This window comes from Lingula anatina, chromosome 7 (assembly GCF_051362555.1).
Source record: "Lingula anatina isolate TDL-2025a chromosome 7, LinAna3.0, whole genome shotgun sequence".
NCBI classification, from domain to species: Eukaryota; Metazoa; Brachiopoda; class Lingulata; order Lingulida; family Lingulidae; genus Lingula; species Lingula anatina.
The window spans coordinates 10,891,869-10,909,894 of record NC_141773.1 but is presented as its reverse complement, the minus strand read 5'-3'; the positions used below and the strand labels follow the sequence as shown (position 1 = coordinate 10,909,894).

Here is an 18,026-nt window from a genome sequence, read left to right as displayed (position 1 = left end):
GCTTGGTCTTATGATCGAGTTAAGGATAATCTAAAGAAATTTAGACATCTGCTGGTTATTTTGTATAGAACCTTTATGTCTCATCCTCCTTCCTAGTGCACCACAAACTTTCATAATTCCATTCACAACAAGAAAGAAGGGAACAAAGAATATTGGTTGTTCGATATTTGGCCAAACAAGGCCGCACTTATTATATAACCCCACTATACTAACAATGTAACAAATTGTTGCCTGTTATAAATGTTACGGCCTAAGGGATAAAAGTTATATATCAAATATTCAATACGACTCATCATCCTAAAAATTATGGTGCAATGAGTCAGCAAAAGTTTTTATTTACAGTACAAAGAATTTTGCACAAATTCCGTTTGTGGGGTTGCAAAGAGGCCAAAAATTAACACACGCATATTTCTAGATTTTCGATTTTTTAAAAAGTTTTTTCGAGTTTTTTAAAAATTCAATGAAACACACATTTTTAGGACAATAATTACTTATCCCCTGATAAATACAATCAATATAATGTCTTTTTACATTTAAGAATCCCATAGCCTGTACAGTAATAAGGAATTGAGGGATAATGTTTTCCCAGCTACAGCTTTTTAACTTCAGAGGGCGCCAGTGTTTGTCACGTCAGCAATGGCGAAAAATAACGCCATGTGATAGACTCTACTGATTACTGTCATGCGGCAAATAGACCTTTCCCGGCGAACAATTAAAATACTCTTTCTAGTTTAGTTTATTTAAAAGAACGTACTTCTATCACAAATATTGTGTATGTTTGGAGAATTCACATCGACACCAATTGAAAGACTATACACATATACATAAGCATGTACATAACTCTGATCCAGATGACATTCATGCCAATAGAATCCAATATTCATCGTTTTTTTCAATGAATTTGACATGTCGTGGAGCATTAGTCCGCGTTTTATTTCCCCTCAGTTAACGTGATGTTCCGGTAAAATAAGGTGTTACGTTTCTTTGGTTATTTCTCGGTTGCATTAATCAAATGACTTGCCAATCTCTACCTCAATCCGCCATTAAAGGTTGATTTTACGGGAAGTTATACCACGTCACGGCTAATTATGGCACAAAAACGATACACTGAACTACATAAAAAGTCGTTAAAGAGTAATATCGCCTGATCGTTTCAAACCGAGTCTTTGGAAAGAGTAATATTGGATCTTAAATTGCTGCGAATATGTTTACAAGCTTTCTTTTCTGAAGTAGATGTCAGCTGGAGGCCTGTTTGTCAAAATATCTCGTACTCACACTTTGGGGTAAGCCTTTGCTACAACTATAGCCGCATCTGAAACACTATACTTGTATAAGTATAAACAGAAATATAAAGCAGCAGGCAAATATCTCCGTATAACTGCTTATACTCATACAAAGTTGAGCGCCCCAACCTTCATGCGTAGATAACAAGTTTCAGACGGAACAGTTGCATTCTTGACGGCTATAGAAGGATCTGTTTGACGCCTCTGGCGACAGGCGGGTCACTTGTCCAAAATGTCTACTTTCAATTTGCAATGTTAGTAGCATACATCTAATATATTAACATTAAGGGGACCGAAATCTATATCTTTCTTCCTCGAATATTCTTAGTAACAAATGCCCAGGCTAACGGTTAAAGCAGCCGTGTTTCGCATGGTGGCAAAGCCGGCAATCATACGTAGATTGACGTGCAAGCAATTGCACTTCTGGAAGATTAGGATTGACAGAATAGATTTTGTCATTAGTGTCATAAATGACCCTTGTTATTGCCCTTATCTGTGATATCAGTCCGGACCACTCACGTCTCTGGCAAGTCTTAATTTTTCCAAGTGTTTTCACGCCTTGACGCAAGTGCCGCTGGCAATAATTGAACTAGATATATAAGTGCTGGTTACTTTGAAAACGTATCCCTGGCAGCCCCTGGGAAGACTGAAGCTCGAGATGCATGACCAGTTTAAAAGTCCCCTTGACAGCATTTCGCAATTTAAGCCATGGTTGCACGTGCGTGAACAATGTTCTCACCCACTAAGATTGATAAGTCTAGTCAACAAATGTGTGCCACGTCTTATTAAGCCCGCTGCAAAGTGCAAGCGTTAAGTTAAGATAAAACAGAGAGTGTATGGTGCTTTCAGTTCTGGAAAAAACACACCTATCTCCGTCGGGAAGAACAGATAGGAGGTCAATCACTCAATGGACGGATTACAGTGTCATGAAACGTGTCTTTCTTAAATACTGAATATATATATTGAACTGATTTTGTTAAAATTAGTTAATCTGATTTGAAAAACCGCATGGTCTGCGTAAAAATGCACACAACAACGGGTCAAGGTTTGTAGCCTTCTTCCAAGTGCTATAAACATAGAAAATAGAACCCTTAAAAGTAAGGCTCTGCTGTGCTGCATCATTGAATCCCAATCAAATTAAATAGAAAGAAGATGAAAGTTAGCGAACTGAAAGTCTGCATCACAAAAATGTAGCTAGCAGTAATAATGTCCGTTTCCAAAAACAGTTGGTTATTTCATGGACATGTCAGACAAAAACATGGCTACACGCCCACCAGTTAAACCTAAAATGTTTCACTGTGCTACTGAATTTGTTTTTTTTTTAAGAACAAACAACGATTATCCAGAACAAGCTACAACACCTTGGCAGTATATTGCATTTATCTCATGTAAAACAATATTGCTAACGCTTACCTTGCTTAATCTATTGCAATTTGTACTGCTATGCATGGGTCCAGCTTCTGTTGGTAAATTATATTCTGGAATATAATTTTAGGTGAATTAAATCACTGGCTAAGAATAGTCCTAAGAATAATTTCTTTATAATATCGATAGAGCGGGGACACGAGAAGTCCGTCGATAATTAATTTGAAGATCGTAATGATTTTCGTCCGTGGATGAAATATGATATATAAGTGTGGTCTAATGAAGTCATCAACAAGTGTTGTTATGGTACGCATGCGTTATGACAATCAATATCGTCTAAATGTAGGACAAGCTCACGGTAACTTCATTTGGACTGGTAGAAAAGAAATAGCATCTTGGGGTAAAATTTTTTCTACGTCTATTCATACATGTATGAAGAGAAACATTAGTAAAAATCTAGCTGGTTTTAAAATAAAATAACAAAGGAAACGTGACTTCAAAATTGAAAATACGGTAGTTAAAAACCTGAATAATTGAAATAATCTTAAAATAATTTGTGAATATGATAATGCTAAGGATATAATTTAGCAATACAATAGTTCTTTAACTTTCCGTTTTCCTTTGGTCACCTGAAATGCCACTGCGCACAGCCTTATATCAACAAATACATTACCTGGTCCGAATTCTTACACGCTTTCAAAGACGAGGAGAACTCTGTATTTCCAAAAAGCGTCAGTGTGTTTATGGTCTAGACCAACGCCTTCATTGAGCGACACAGGGGTGTTACAGCGATATTTAGTCCGAACATTCGTGAGTCAAAGACAATAACATGAAATATATGAGTCAAAGACAAAGACATGACGTTGGTAAAAGTTTATGTCATACCCTGCATTCATTATGTACATATTGAGTTTCGAGACGATATGTTGGAACTAAGTCATATTATTAGACTTATTACTGTTTACCACATTTTCAATCTCTGGTGTATATACGGCTTCCCAATACAGTTGAAACTAATAACCCAACAATATGTTCATTGTCTGCTTGCAGCCTATTAAATCCAGGCAATATCCATCAAATGAGACTAATGGCAATAAAGACCCCCCTAGCCTCCCCGGGTGCGTTTAAAGCAGAGATTGGGTAGGAATTGCTTGTGATGCGTGCTCATCTTATCATTGTTGAACAACCACAGAAATCTGGTCAGGAAAGAGTCATGTGAGGTAGTCCTGGAGTTGTCAATTTCACGCGCACGCACACACAAACACACACACACACGCACGAGAGAAAGAGAGATCATAATAACCGTCTGAATATGGTTGACAATGTTTTCAACTCTATTTATTATTTCAATGTACATTGTACCATGAATTAATGCATATTTTGAAATCATGCATCTTATTAGGCAGGTGGCCTGGATAAACTAACATCCATGTTGTTGTGTTTACATGAATCCGCTACCAAACCCATCTCGAGAGCAATTTTTTCACTTGTATCATAATCAAACATTAATAAACCGCTTGTGGAAAATTAAGTACCTGTGCACGTATAAATAGTTAAAGCGGCGTTACAAGGCAAATTTTATCTTTTATTTATGTGTGTGTGTGTGTGTGTGTGTGTGTGTCAGGTAATTCTAATAATTCGAATGCTCTATACTGCATGATGGTTTTTTGTAATCGAATATCTGATTCTTTTATCATGGGATGTTCTCTATTTATTCGACTCACATGAGAGCTTTTTTGAGATGATTCATTTACAAAGGGAATGCATAACAGTAAACAAATCGAATTCGTGATTAATTTGCATGCTTAATGAATCATTTGTATACTAAAATTAACGAAATGGTCATATAGACGTTTTATTTTCTAGAGTCTTATTCACAAGAGTGCCTCTGACATTTCTTTATGAAAATATTGACCCCCAGAAAAAAATCAGTCTTGGCTATTATGTTTACTTAAGATGCTGAAATCAAGCTAAGCAGGTGAAGTTTAATATGTTATGATAAAGTATTTTTTTATTGTTACAATGACTGCATTGAGACCCCGATTCCCCCCCCCCCTCTCTCTCTCTCTCTCTCTCTCTCTCCCTCTCTCTCTCTCTCTCTCTCAGCAATCTGAATAAAATTGTGCCAAAATATAACTGTAATCGTGTACTCGTAGACGAAATCCATACCAGTTTAATCACTCCGGTGACTTGGGGTCAACGGTTTTTAAAAAATGGAATTTTAGCGCACACAACAAGAGTTAAAACAAGAAGAAAATCTGTGGCATGGTTGGAATGGGATCCCTTCTGTTATTTTTTTTGCGCTTTATCCCAACAGGGCACAGTGAACTTTCAGATTCATCGCCCCCGTTTTATTAAACCTTATTTATCCCAACCACCAGTAACGAATGGTGGTTTACAGGTTGTTCCGCGGGTATAAAAAGCGTAGTTAACTGTATCTAAAAATGTAAATGTAAAACGAAAAAAGAAAGAGAAACGGTACATCCCACTTGCATTACATAATCGTTAAAGATGCACGGTGCTTCGTATTGATATTGCACATATTTCTCTCAATATGCTGATATTATGAACTGCGTTGGCCGATTTCTCATAATATCACTTTGTCATTCATTAAACTACACGAGCATAGAAAACAGAGAATACTGTCGAAAATAAAAGCCGCATCAGATATGACTTACATGAACAAATGCAGGATAATTGAATAATTAATCTCTCGACATTTCATTAGCGGTAAGGTGTTTTATCATAATGAGAGGCGTAAAATTAATGTATCGACGTTCCTAAACTGATCTAGCCAGCGCCTTGGGGGAATTACACACCCAATGAGGCGAAACACTGAAGATTGAGGGGGACGTGCGAACGGTTCTCGTAACTGTTTAGTCTCTTTGCTCTGACATGGGTAGTGGTTTCTAATCCGATCTAATGAATACCCAATTATGTGTTACAGATATCTAATCAAATCACGTTTGGAATGAGTCGCCGCAAAAATGTGCAATCTATTTCATTGATCAGTATTATTAAATATTTCTTTTATTCATAGGTCAGCCAAAACGGGAAGCAATTCCATTCGACATCTATTGAAACCGGAAAATAAAACGTCTTAAAACAAAATTAATGGTTATAATCATTGATATCTATTTTAGAATCTTCGGTTTGGATTTAGCATCGATCAGCAAAAGATTGCAGATGGTAGTTATTGGTGCTCTAGTCAAAGCTACTTACGTGGCCTGATCGGCTTTGTTTACGTAGATATCCTAATAACTTACAGAATAGATTAACTGTTGTTGTATGGTTTGCTATTTGGTTTGGACAGCTAGACCCTGTACTTCACTTTGAACATGCCAACACAATTCAGTGAATCCTCAAACGTTTGATTTCTTTTTATGGGCGGCTTAAAAGATTATTGAACATCTCAAAGAAGATTGGGCAGATGAAATGTCCCCAAATAAATGTTCCTACCATCATTTGTTGTGGCTGCCTAAGTGCATCTGCCTCTTAGGGTTTGCTATTTATCTCTGCAGTTAACAAGAAGAAGAATACCTACATTCGTACGACAAAGGACGTAATTTCCCGTGAACCGGACTATGAAACCCGCCAGCTTTTTAATCTTCTTCTCTTTTGCAAACATGAGATAATATAATCCCCGAACGCGCAGAGAGACATGTCCTGGAATTCAATTTGGTTTTATTTGTAAGGTCTCCCTATGAGCTCTGATAAAAATGATGAAAACGTGCAATGTCTACTGCAAATGGCGATACACTTAGAAGTACTTCGAAGAAATTCTGCAGCGAGGTGGCACACTACGTTTTGGTACATGTAGTCCTGTTAACATATGTTATAGTGCCACTATATACGTCAAACATGAACGCAAATGTAAATGTGTTCTTTTCAAAAGCAATTACCTGTATGGTTTCAGCGAAAGCAAGGGGTTGGCATTCAAAAAATTTGGTGCAAAAATTAAATCAGTGAGATTTTTCTGGCACTCTCCACAATGTCTCTTTGGAGCTCTTAACTTAGAAATACTTCGTAAATTTCCAATTGAGACACAGCCTTTTCGCCAGTTAGAAAAGTAGAGTATACCACCTTATTATTGAGTATCCATGTATTTGATATTTAATTTTATAAAACATGATATAAATCCCCACCCAAACATACAAACAAACAAACAAACAAAAATGGCCTCATGTAGTATGATCAATCTAGTGACTATCCATTCTTTCAAACAAAATCAGAATTCGTACTCGGAAGCTGTAAGCTTGAGGCGCCGGGTTTATTTGAGGGTGCTTAATACGATTTCAAGCTCATAGAAACAACAGGAAATTCAAAAGAAGAGAGTAGTTGATTTGTTTTGTTTTTAGCACATTGGTGATTTCACTCTGCTGGCCGGCATCTACGGAAACGAATCATGCCATCAGTGGTTTAAAGTCGATATTCTTAGCTGGGCTAGATATTTCGGCAGGGGGCATCAAGTTTACATATGTCTTGATATATGTATCTTGATTTGACACGTGAATTTAGGTAGGGCGTGTGTTTTTCAAAACATTTCTCGGCTTTTGTAAACTTGTCAAGTATACTGATGCGTGCCACTGGAGGTGCTAGCATTTACAAAAATTGTGTGTTCTATAGCATTTTTGTTACTGCTCTTATGTTTTTTCAATTTCCACAGAAGCATTCGAGTGTTGAAGGTGTCCAGTTTTTTACATCTAAATTCAATTGCTAAGCTTATTGATAAGAACCACTTCCCATTTTGTTGAGCTGTTCCACTGGCTAAAATGAGTGGCAATTTCCTTGAAAACTGACATCTAAATACTACGCCTTAAGTACACATAGAACATCTAAGTCAAAAATGGCAAAAGCCTATTGAAAATTTCGCCAGACACCCTGGTAGTTAAAATGCAGCTTGTACTTACACTTGAACGAAAACGAGAATACATGCATCACAAACACTTCGCTTATACTGCAGTTTTCACACATTATTCGGGTCATAAAATCACGCAGAAATATCGAACCAATATTCAAAGCCATTCCTCAATGAATTAAAGTACACGACTTCTGATCGACTCATAACGCCATTAAATGTCTTTGAATAAACATTCCCAGAAGCAAGCGGTTGTCACCTCAGCGAATAAGTGCTTTTTCGATTTTCAGTCTCTGACGAGGACTTTGCTCAAAAAATAAACAATAGCATGACTCAAATAGTTAAAAGTAACATGTTATGTTATTGTTATCACCTCCCCAATTCCCTTTCCTTCTTTTTTTATTCGTTCATACTTTCTTTTTTTCTTACGCATATATACACACATATACATAATCAGCTTAGTGAACACATTAAGACCTGATATGGCTTTTACTATTCTTCTTGCAAGAGCATGAAATATTTGCTTAACGTAAAAAATCACAAACTGCATTTAACTCTCACATAGAGTACTTAAGACGCCATGAATTCTTAATCTTCCTGCAAGCCTAAACCGAGCATCAATGAAGACGGTACTTTAGGAGAGACGCTTATGATGACGTCGGTTCGCTGGACCAGTTTTTGTCGTCTCCAAGTTGCTTTGACGCACCGTGTCTCTAATGAGTTTTATCAAAATGTGATAAATATCATTAATAATATACTTTAATAAAAGTGCCCCTCGTCCATCACCTATAGCTGTTCCCTTTTGATGAATTACGTGAACATACTTTTTCTTATCTTGCCTAGTGCACGTACATGTAATGTATATGAAAATGTCATTACCGTTTATCTTATCTCAGAAGTGCACTATAATGTGGGTAGATATGGGTGATCTCAACAACTCGGAATTATGAAACGTACTGGCAATTTTCACATCTAGGGTCAAGAGCTAGACGGCTTTCAGGGATGTATACTATTGTGGTTTTGTACAGTGTCCAGGCTACACCCTGGAGAATACCTGGAACGGGTACAAAATTGCAACCAGTTTCCAGGAGGAAGAGTAGGCAGAAAACCGTCACTACTGCCCCGTGCAAAGGACACTAGGGAGACGGGTGACAGGTGGCTTTTGGAATGTTGATTATATGCAGCCACTCCGTCGTGAACGCTGTGAAAGGCGACAGAACAGATTACGTGTGAAAAGGTGTGTGAGTGTGTATGCGTGTGTGCGTGCGTGTGGCCTTGCAGGTGTGTGTATTTATTTATATTTCATTTGGGGGGGGGGGGTGACATCGTTACTCGTGAGAAACACTTGTCTAGCAATGGATTGTAAAGGAAACCTAACTGTGTCATTGTACTGGGTAGATCGAAACAACGTTTTGCAGTTGTGAAAGAAGTAGAAAACGGGTGTATTTCCTTTTCAAGATTTCATTTCCTCAAACATTTCTGATGGGGACAATTGCTTTGTAATAACTCATCGACCTAAAATATCTTCATAGTTTTAATCCATAGAAAGATTTGCCCTCGTGGCTTTTAACTCACGGCTTGATAAAATCCATTGTTCATTTCCCGCATAAGCCAGGTACGATCAGGCTTCGATTACACACACCAATAGAATACTCGGCGTTTAGTAAAGAGCTTTTTTGCTTTTTATCAAAAGAAGGATCTCCATTTACAGACCTTATTCAGCGTATGTTTGTTTTACTCCATCTTTTTTATTTTATTCTATTTATTCTTCTATTCTTCTTTACTTATGCTTAATCCTCTTGATATATATTTTTTTTACTTTTTGACCTATGTTATATTACGTTGTGTGTGCTCTCTGAATGTCTTCGTGAGTCATATTATATTATATTATATTATATTATATTATATTATATTTTATATTATATTATATTATATTACCTTGTACCAGATATTTTCAGTACGCCAGATTCCGCTTTAGGTAGTCCCGGACATTGGGTTGGGAGCTAATCGATGGCGTATTGATTAAAATGATATGTATGCCGCGGTCTGCCTTCCGTACCTGAAAGGTTAAAGACATAGGCCTGATCAGATGGAAACTTCCATATTCCTGGATTACTTACAATTTCCCAGGATTTGCCCAAGTCATGCAACGTCAGATCGATAAAGAAGAAGAAGATGTGGACTTAATGTGAAAAAACAAAGCTGTGTTACACATAGAATATAAGAACTCACTTGATTAGGTCTAGCGCATATCACAGTTTTTTCATCTTTATGTTTGAAATGCTGAACACTTTATTACGGCACAGTTGGAGAAGAGGGTGCTTCACCTTCTTTTGCAAGCAAAAACAAAGTGAAGGACTCAATTGGCGTTAAAAAGTATAATGGGGTCCGTGCAGTTGAATGAATTAATGTAAAGAACTTAATTATCTAAGGACCCGTTCAGAATAGGGGACTAACTAGTCCGGGGGTCAAATATGGCGATCCACTACAAAGCTTGCCGTCGAATCCACTCATAGACATTGAATAGATATCCTGTGGGGAAGTATTCAAGTGGGTCGGCCAGATCTGGCTCTCGGACTAGTTAGTCCACTGTTCTGAATGACCCCTAACTTGTGGCAATTAAAACAACACCATATGCGTATCCAAAACATGCATAAAATGATACAGAATAAAGAAGTATAGTATGGATGGCTACCGTGGCCTCCAAATACATCTCCGATCTCACCTCTCATTTCTTTAAAGCTATTTTTCTGAAAATTCACAAATAAACATTCAGGCATCCACAGATATGCTTTCCACACCCACCAAAGCATTACTCGTATATTTAATACATTTTCAAGACTTCAGAACGAGTAACAGAAATACCAACCTTCCAGTATATTAAGATTCGGATAAGACAAAGTGACGTTATTATACAGGATACAATGTGACTTAACCATCTGCTTTAGATAGGACATATAACTTAATTAAGTGGCTTATATATGGCGCATGACTTAATTAAGTGGTCAACGAATTCTTCCGTAGGAATATCAACTAGGACGGTTGTCTCTTATACTCTGAAATAACCATACATATAAATGGAATATTTCAATGACAATAAACGGGACTAGCGCGTAACATGTGAGTTTTACTGTAAAGAGTGAATCGCATCATTTTAATGAAGACTATACACTTGACTGGTAAGACACCGAGCACTTTTTTTAAACAAGCATATTTTCGTTACAGAAAAAGCACACAAGACATACATACGAGACACTCCAGAGCATTCTTCCACGACAAACTCAATGCAGGCACCGGTTTTGAGGTTTACATGTAGTACGGAGAGTCGCGTGATAGTAGTATAGATTTCGCGGCAAATGATCGTTTGCCAGTTTAAACCCACTACGGACATAAGTGCGTCGTTTACGCCACGCGCACATGCTTAATACGCAATGCATGTCACTTACTAAATACACACATACACAAAGGTCAAATACACATGTAAGGGGGTTCGCCCACGAGTCTGGGATTAAAACTGCCAGCTGCTCCAAGCCGCATAGATCATTAATGACATTTTGTGGGTTGACATTTCGAAGCAGAATGGAATGCCACAAGAATTCCTTTTTTCAAAGTGGCATATGACTTTCTATCCATCTTCTTGTTTATTCATTTCTTTTTTAAAAACAAAAACCGAAATAATCTCTTATGCTTGATCCAACATAGAATTGAATAAAATCATCATCTCTCTCTATCAAATATATATATATATATATATATATATATATATATATATATATATATATATATATATATATATATATTTTTTTTTTTTTTTTTTTTTTTTTTTGCGATTCCTTCAGGTCTGAGTAGTAGGACTTAGCCTCGCGTTTCCGCATTTGCCACTGCAGCCTTTCAGGCAGTGAGAAAACCGTATTAACTTTTCAACAAAAGCTGTAGTTTGGTTTTCTCGCTACGATACCGGCCTCCGCAGAAATTGTGATTCCGCAATCCGTCTTTTTCCTCCCACGTTATTTTTTAAAGAAACAATGATAACAGAAATGGCAATGTTTCGAACCTGATCTGATACGCCAATAACACACCATGCTCCGGGACTTGGCTGTTCGTGTAGACGGTCTCATGCAGTTGGCCTACTTGGTGAACTGTTACTAGAAAAAATTAACCTGTTTACATTGTCGAGGACTCACAGTAAGAGACCCAGCTTTGAAATAAAAAAAACATAGTGGCGATGTGTCCATGTAGAGAAAAAGGTCTTCTTTACTGTATAAAGCACGTCTCACATGGCATATATTGGTACTGCACTTATAGGGGAAAATGAAGTATATTCGATAATGCAGGCACGCGTGCATCTTAAATCCAAACAGTTAAATTAATTGGACTGGTTCTAAGCGCCAGTAAAGTAGGATTATAGGAGAGTGTCCTTGTCTAGATACTGCTTTTGACTTCATAACAACGGGAATATTGTCGGTACTTCAGCTTCTCTGATCAATCAAGGCTGGAGGGTGAATACTGTGAACACTGAAACTGATAAATGCTCTGCAGTGAAGCACGGCCGAGTTAAGTCGTGTTCAGACTCTCTATATATCCATGCCGGCATTGATAACATGCGTAATACCATTTCCACCGCATTAGTTTTTTTATTTGTCTTTTGGGATAACATTTATGTTCGTCTAAGTGACTTTTATCGATGACCGTCATCCGATTTGATTTTAAGCTAAATAAAAGACTCAGTGAATGCATTAGAATTAGCGTTCCGATGACTACGTTACAAACTGTCACAATTATCCAGATTTAATACATTAATGCTAGTCTACAACAGACGACGCCATTATTCTAAAATCTATACACTACGTGATTTAATTTGCTTACAGGGGAATTTGCATATCTTGTTCTGGCCATGTGTTTTGTTAAATGATACCAGCTACATTGAACCTCTTTATTCATAGATTTTTCTATATTACGTCTATTACTTATAGCCACTATGGAAACAAGGTACAATAATATTTTGCAAAGTCAGGATTCGTGTGAATGAATAAAACCATACCTAAATGTGATTTTCAACGTCGTTGTATCTGCACACACATACTAGTACAGTACGTGTTAAATAAAGTGCTACTTAAGATTGTGGTGTTATGTGGGTAAAATCATGCTGTGTGTTAACAGTCACATCGTTAGTATGTACTGCTCTCTCTCTCTCTCTCTCTCTCTCTCTCTCTCTCTCTCTCTCTCGTACATGTGCCTACTACCTAACTATTTTACCACCTCCCTAACTTGCACCCTTCAATCTATCTATCTATCTACCTACATATATATACAGTGGATACTTTCTCCCATGACTATTTAGTCCTGGGTGTGTCCAAACCGTTAAATTACATGCTGTCATTCTGATCGGGATTTCAAATTCCAAAACCAGAGCAAAACCTCCCATCAGAATTCTTGCGCTTACCTTGTCACCTTCTGGAGGTCAAAGTGATGTTACTACAGCAAAACTTCTTGATCTTCTGGGAATATTATACTGTCACCTAGAATCTACGAACAATCGTTTCGACCCTAACGCTTGTAATGTGAGCGAATGGATAATCGACATCTCGTTGGCTCCTTGGACGCTGTTCCATTTGTCTGTTAATGGTACTGTTCGCACTAAGTCTATAAAGCTCACATTGATTCTACTCTACAGGTACATTAAAGCCAGTTGCGTGTCTTTAACCTATTAATAACATCCCGCAGTTTGAACGGGTTGGATAGGTGATCAATTTCGACTCATTGCAATCAACATTTGCAACCGGAAATGAACACATGTTGTGAACCCTTTCTCTGGTGTAGCTATCAATAGGTAATATCAAAAGTGAAAAAAATGTGAACGGTTTACACGTGTTGACAAAGCGGGATTTGGTGAACGGTAAATAACGAGGGGTGGCTGGCTAATGGGTCACACATCATGAAATAGGATAGGCTCCTGTTCAGCTGGATTGTAATCACCATACTCTGGTTGGCTTGATTGCAGTCGACACAGTCTAGTTGGCAAGGTGACAGTCAACAAAACCTGTTTGGCTAGGTTGCAGTTAACACAACTTGGTTGGCTAGGTTGCAGTCAACACAACCTGTTTGGCAAGGTGACAGTCAACACAGCCTGGCTGGCTAGGTTGCAGTCAACACAATCATTTTTGGCAAGGTGACAGTCAACACAACCCGGCTGGCTAGGTTGCAGTCAACACAAGGTGACATTCAAAACAACCTGTTTGGCTAGGTGGCAGTTAACATGGCCTGGTCGACTAGGCTGCATTCAACACAACTTGGTTGACTAGGTTACAGGCAACACAGCCTGGTTGGCTAGGTTGCAGTCAATTCAACTCGGTTGGCTAGGTTGCAGTCAACATAGCCTGCTTGACTAGGTTGCAGTAAAAACTACTTGGTTAACTAGGTTGCAAGACAACACAGCTTGGTTGGCTAGGTTGCAGTCAACATAGCCTGGTTGACTAGGTTGCAGTAAACACAACTTGGTTGACTAGGTTGTAGGGAACACAGCCTGGTTGGCTAGGTCGGAGTCAAGATAGTCTGGTTGGCTAGATTGCAGTCAATACAGGCTTGTTGGCTAGGTTGGAGTCAACGCAATTTGTTTGGCTAGGTTATGTCACTCAACAGCAGCCTCATGTGGACCAATCAGCAAGCAACTTATAATTTACAACCTTGAACCTAAGCACCGATGGCTGTACATTGTGAACGTGACCGTCAATATTGTGCAGCAATCTTGCACCAATAGCTACGCTTAATTCACGACTGTGCTTTGCTCATGCATAATTGCTTTTAATAGTAGAATAATTGAATGACTGATAACATCGAACAATCGTTCTCAATTAAGTACGAAAGCTGTGTCATTTGATATGATGAATCACTTGTTGACTGACAGATATCCCCATTAAACCTGATTGGCAGCAAACGCGACCATGACATTCTGTTAAGACTTATGTGTGTTAGCAACAAAGGGTGGCAACTCATACGGAATCTGCACGTGCTGGGTGTATTGGCCAAAAGAAACGGGATCTGTGGTTATTATCATGATCTATAACAGAAAATGTGTTTCGGTTCAGATGACATCTGTACGCAGCATCATTGTTAACTCTGCCACTTCATCGATATCTGGCTGCCGAGTACGGAAAGTGTGCTACGAGGTCGATAAACCTGAATGGAAAACTGAATTGAAATGTTTATCGGATTTTGTTGCCTATGCTTAAAGAACAATATGATTATTTGCTATTGTTGATTAAATACACATTGAGTGAAGTCCAGTATCACACCCGTAAAGAACAACTGGCGCACCTTCCTTTGCTGGTTGAAATGTATTTTCTTTAGTCACTGAGGTGCCTCAAACGTCATAATGTTGGCGAATACAGGGAGACGATTTCCACCATTTCAGAGCAAGGTTGCGGAATCAGATCTGGACCTAATACATTATAAAAGGGTAAAAAAGGGTGTAGTTATAGATCAGTCTAATTACTTAAAAATCCTATAAATCGGATATATTTTTCAAAAGGTCGTAGCAGCGGTTGGTCGAAATCTCCACATGTACAACCTGAGTACGCCGGTGCGATGTGACCTACCAGAAGGTTGAAAAAGTCTGTTAAGAGCCCGAGACACAAAATCAAAAATCAAACATAACTGTAATACCCGTTCCACACAAACAAATCAAGTTTACCCTCTGTTTAACGGACTTTTTTTATTCCTGTCATGGGACTTTCCTTGACTGTGGCGTTAAGTGTCTCGGATAACAAAATTTTGGATAAAGAAGCCAAAATGGAAATCAAAACTATATACAGACATAAGGCAAGGATGTCATTATTTCTTTGATAGATTGCCCTATGCTAGTTACTCTGTTCGAATGCAGAATCTCAAGCGTTGTTTTCTTTCACCGATCGATAGTACAGACATTTTTGCAGATATTGGATCAAGCTTTTATACCGACTAGCTCTGCCGCCTAAAACAACACGGAAAAGACAATTAAAACATAAGAGATATGTACTAGTACATAATATCACATGATATGTATGCCTGACAGTGAATGGCCTTTTGACACGGCTGTAACATGTAATAATAATGTATTAGAATCTGAAAAAAGTTTTGCTAAATGACGTCTCAGCCACTGCCGCCGAGACGCATACAACCAGTGCGGGACAGCCACATCACGAATGTGTCCAGCAAGCCGTAAACAAGCACGGCCATGGTGTTTGACATTAGAAACTAATCAAATGTGTTTTTTGCGAACTTATCAAGCAATTAAATCATTAAGACATAAGAATATTAAGGCATAAGAACGAGCCATCTGCCCCAGCAGGTAATACAAGTGGTAAGAAGAAGCAAGACCTCTTAATATACGTACGAACTTGATGTCTATATATATATACTGGTGCCCGGAGAGCAGCCCCATGGGAATCACAAGAAAAGTTTTTGCTTCAACCCTATGCGTTTTTAAGTATAGTCAGTCATGAGTTGAAATTACAGACAGGTGACAGAGACCGTAGTCAGTTACACCCTGATAAAAATGTTGATTCACAGCGGTATGATGGACAAAAGAAAACAAGCTATCATTTTCAATACAAAATTTAGAATTCGCGTTATGTTAGAATTCGCCCTATTCAAGTCGATCTTATGGTGATATTATTTAAACACCAAAGCTAATCTATTTAACAATATTAGTGGACTCAATACTGTTGTAATAATTATTAATATTATTATTTCGAAAAAAAAGCTGTATTAGTTACATGGGTATAACAATCACCACATCTAAGACAAAATCGAAGCTGTTAAATGTTGTTCGGTGACGTCGACCAAAGGTGAAAGCTGCTGGTTGACAAGCCAATTTTTGGTGGAAGTTTGAGAACAGCCACAGCACATTACACCAGCCTATTCCGTGAGTCACTGAAACATATTTTATTCCATTTATATTAAAGGTTGCATGAATTCCCCATCAGGAGATCTGTGCAAGAATCTACACGTGCTACGCCAAGTGCACAAGTGGTGTTGAGTGATTACTTTTGTTGACATCACAATGCCATTAGACGGATGTGTGAAATATCATATCGACCTATAAAGGCCAGTTGGGGTTAGACCTTAATAAAGAAAAATTAATTTTCCAAGAATTTCTTCATATTGGCCAGGGTATACCCTATCCAAAACCCGCAAGTTCTATATTTTTAATTTAATCGACTTATCCAAATTTAAACAGCCAAGTTTTGCTATATGAATAATCAGAAACAACCTCATGGGACATATGATTTACATTTTCCTCCAAGCTTACCCCTACACTTGGTCTAACGCACACGTTGACTGTATTCAAAACGTATGAAAATTATTTCCTCCACGATCACGATTGAGCCTTGTTCAGTTGGCATATTAAAATAATTAATGGCCCCTGGCCAAATGAAGGTATAAGACACTGGCGAATCTTTATTTTGTTAATAACCGCACGTGGAGGAGACCCAAGCACACAGAAGATAAGTTACCTGACGAGGGCAATTCCACAGTAATATATAGGAATATGTACAGTGATGGTAAAATCATTTGATTTTTGTCTCGTTTGGCTTGCAATACTATATATGAATGAGTGAGAAAGCAAGTGTGGTCCATTGTGCCCCCAGGCCCCCCACTGTAAGACAAATTAGTATAAACTATACCTAGGCTTTCCATTCGATTTACATGCAAATTGGAAAAGGAAAGGGAGTCCTTAAAATTGATATGTACGCGAAGATAATCACGCCCTCTTAGCGGAGGATACATAAATTTTAAGTGATTTATAAAAAAACGGTCCTTTATCAAGGTTAAATACCTCTACTAAAGAATTACGTAGGTTTAGCTCAGAGCATTCAGCCCCTTGGGGGACTGATTGTTAAATGGCTCAGTTTCAGGAAATTTGATGCTAGTAAACAGCTCTCTCTCTTGGGGCATTAAATGCGTTAGCACGAAATAATTATATTTCCATCAAAACAGCTTATTAAAACAGTTCACAATCTATTAGCGTTGAATTCCAGGTATTTTGCGTATTGTCTAGGAAAGACGGACATGACAGATTTGACAGCTAAACACAGATGGCTCATTTCTGAAAATGAATGCGCGTCTCTCTCTCTCTCTCTCTCTCTGTACTGTTATGTGCGCATCTCTATCTGAGTCTGAGTATGTGAGCCAATGTATGGTGCCGCTCTATTGAGGTTGTGAGCCAAATGACGGAAAGGCCCACCAGCGCACGTCTTCACATAGACCACTGGTTTACATGTATTTCATTACTGTCACTACACGGGTTCACGAAGTAGCAACCAATTAGTAGAAGGAGTTAACTGTGAAGTTTTGGAACACGGACGTAAGCCGTAAAGTTAGCGTGCTACGACAGTAAATCACTTGTTGCTGGATCTTACTAAAAATATGAATCTCACTGTCTCCTCCCAGGTTACGGCTGAGGTTAAGCTTAGCAAAAGGGTTTGCGTATTATATGATACACATAGTCTCCAATTATTCTTAGCTCCTCGTCTGTGGGC

At 38.1% G+C, this 18,026-nt stretch overlaps 1 protein-coding gene across 4 annotated transcripts in view; it reads right to left on the bottom strand.

Annotated features, from left to right (window-relative positions):
* The window catches only part of LOC106153852 (sex peptide receptor-like), a 72,768-nt gene that overhangs the window by 27,812 nt on the left and 26,930 nt on the right, over positions 1-18,026 (bottom strand). Inside the window, exons 1-3 of one of the 4 annotated variants that reach the window (XM_013527963.3) lie at positions 12,950-13,617; positions 9,445-9,565; positions 2,697-2,761 (exon numbers count right to left, since the gene is read on the bottom strand). The gene's annotated coding sequence lies outside the window, so the exon portion shown is untranslated. Of the gene's footprint in view, positions 1-1,895; positions 2,169-2,696; positions 2,762-9,444; positions 9,566-12,949; positions 13,618-18,026 lie in introns of those variants that run through there. The other 3 variants (XM_087018170.1, XM_087018171.1, XM_087018173.1) reach the window with 3 other exon arrangements.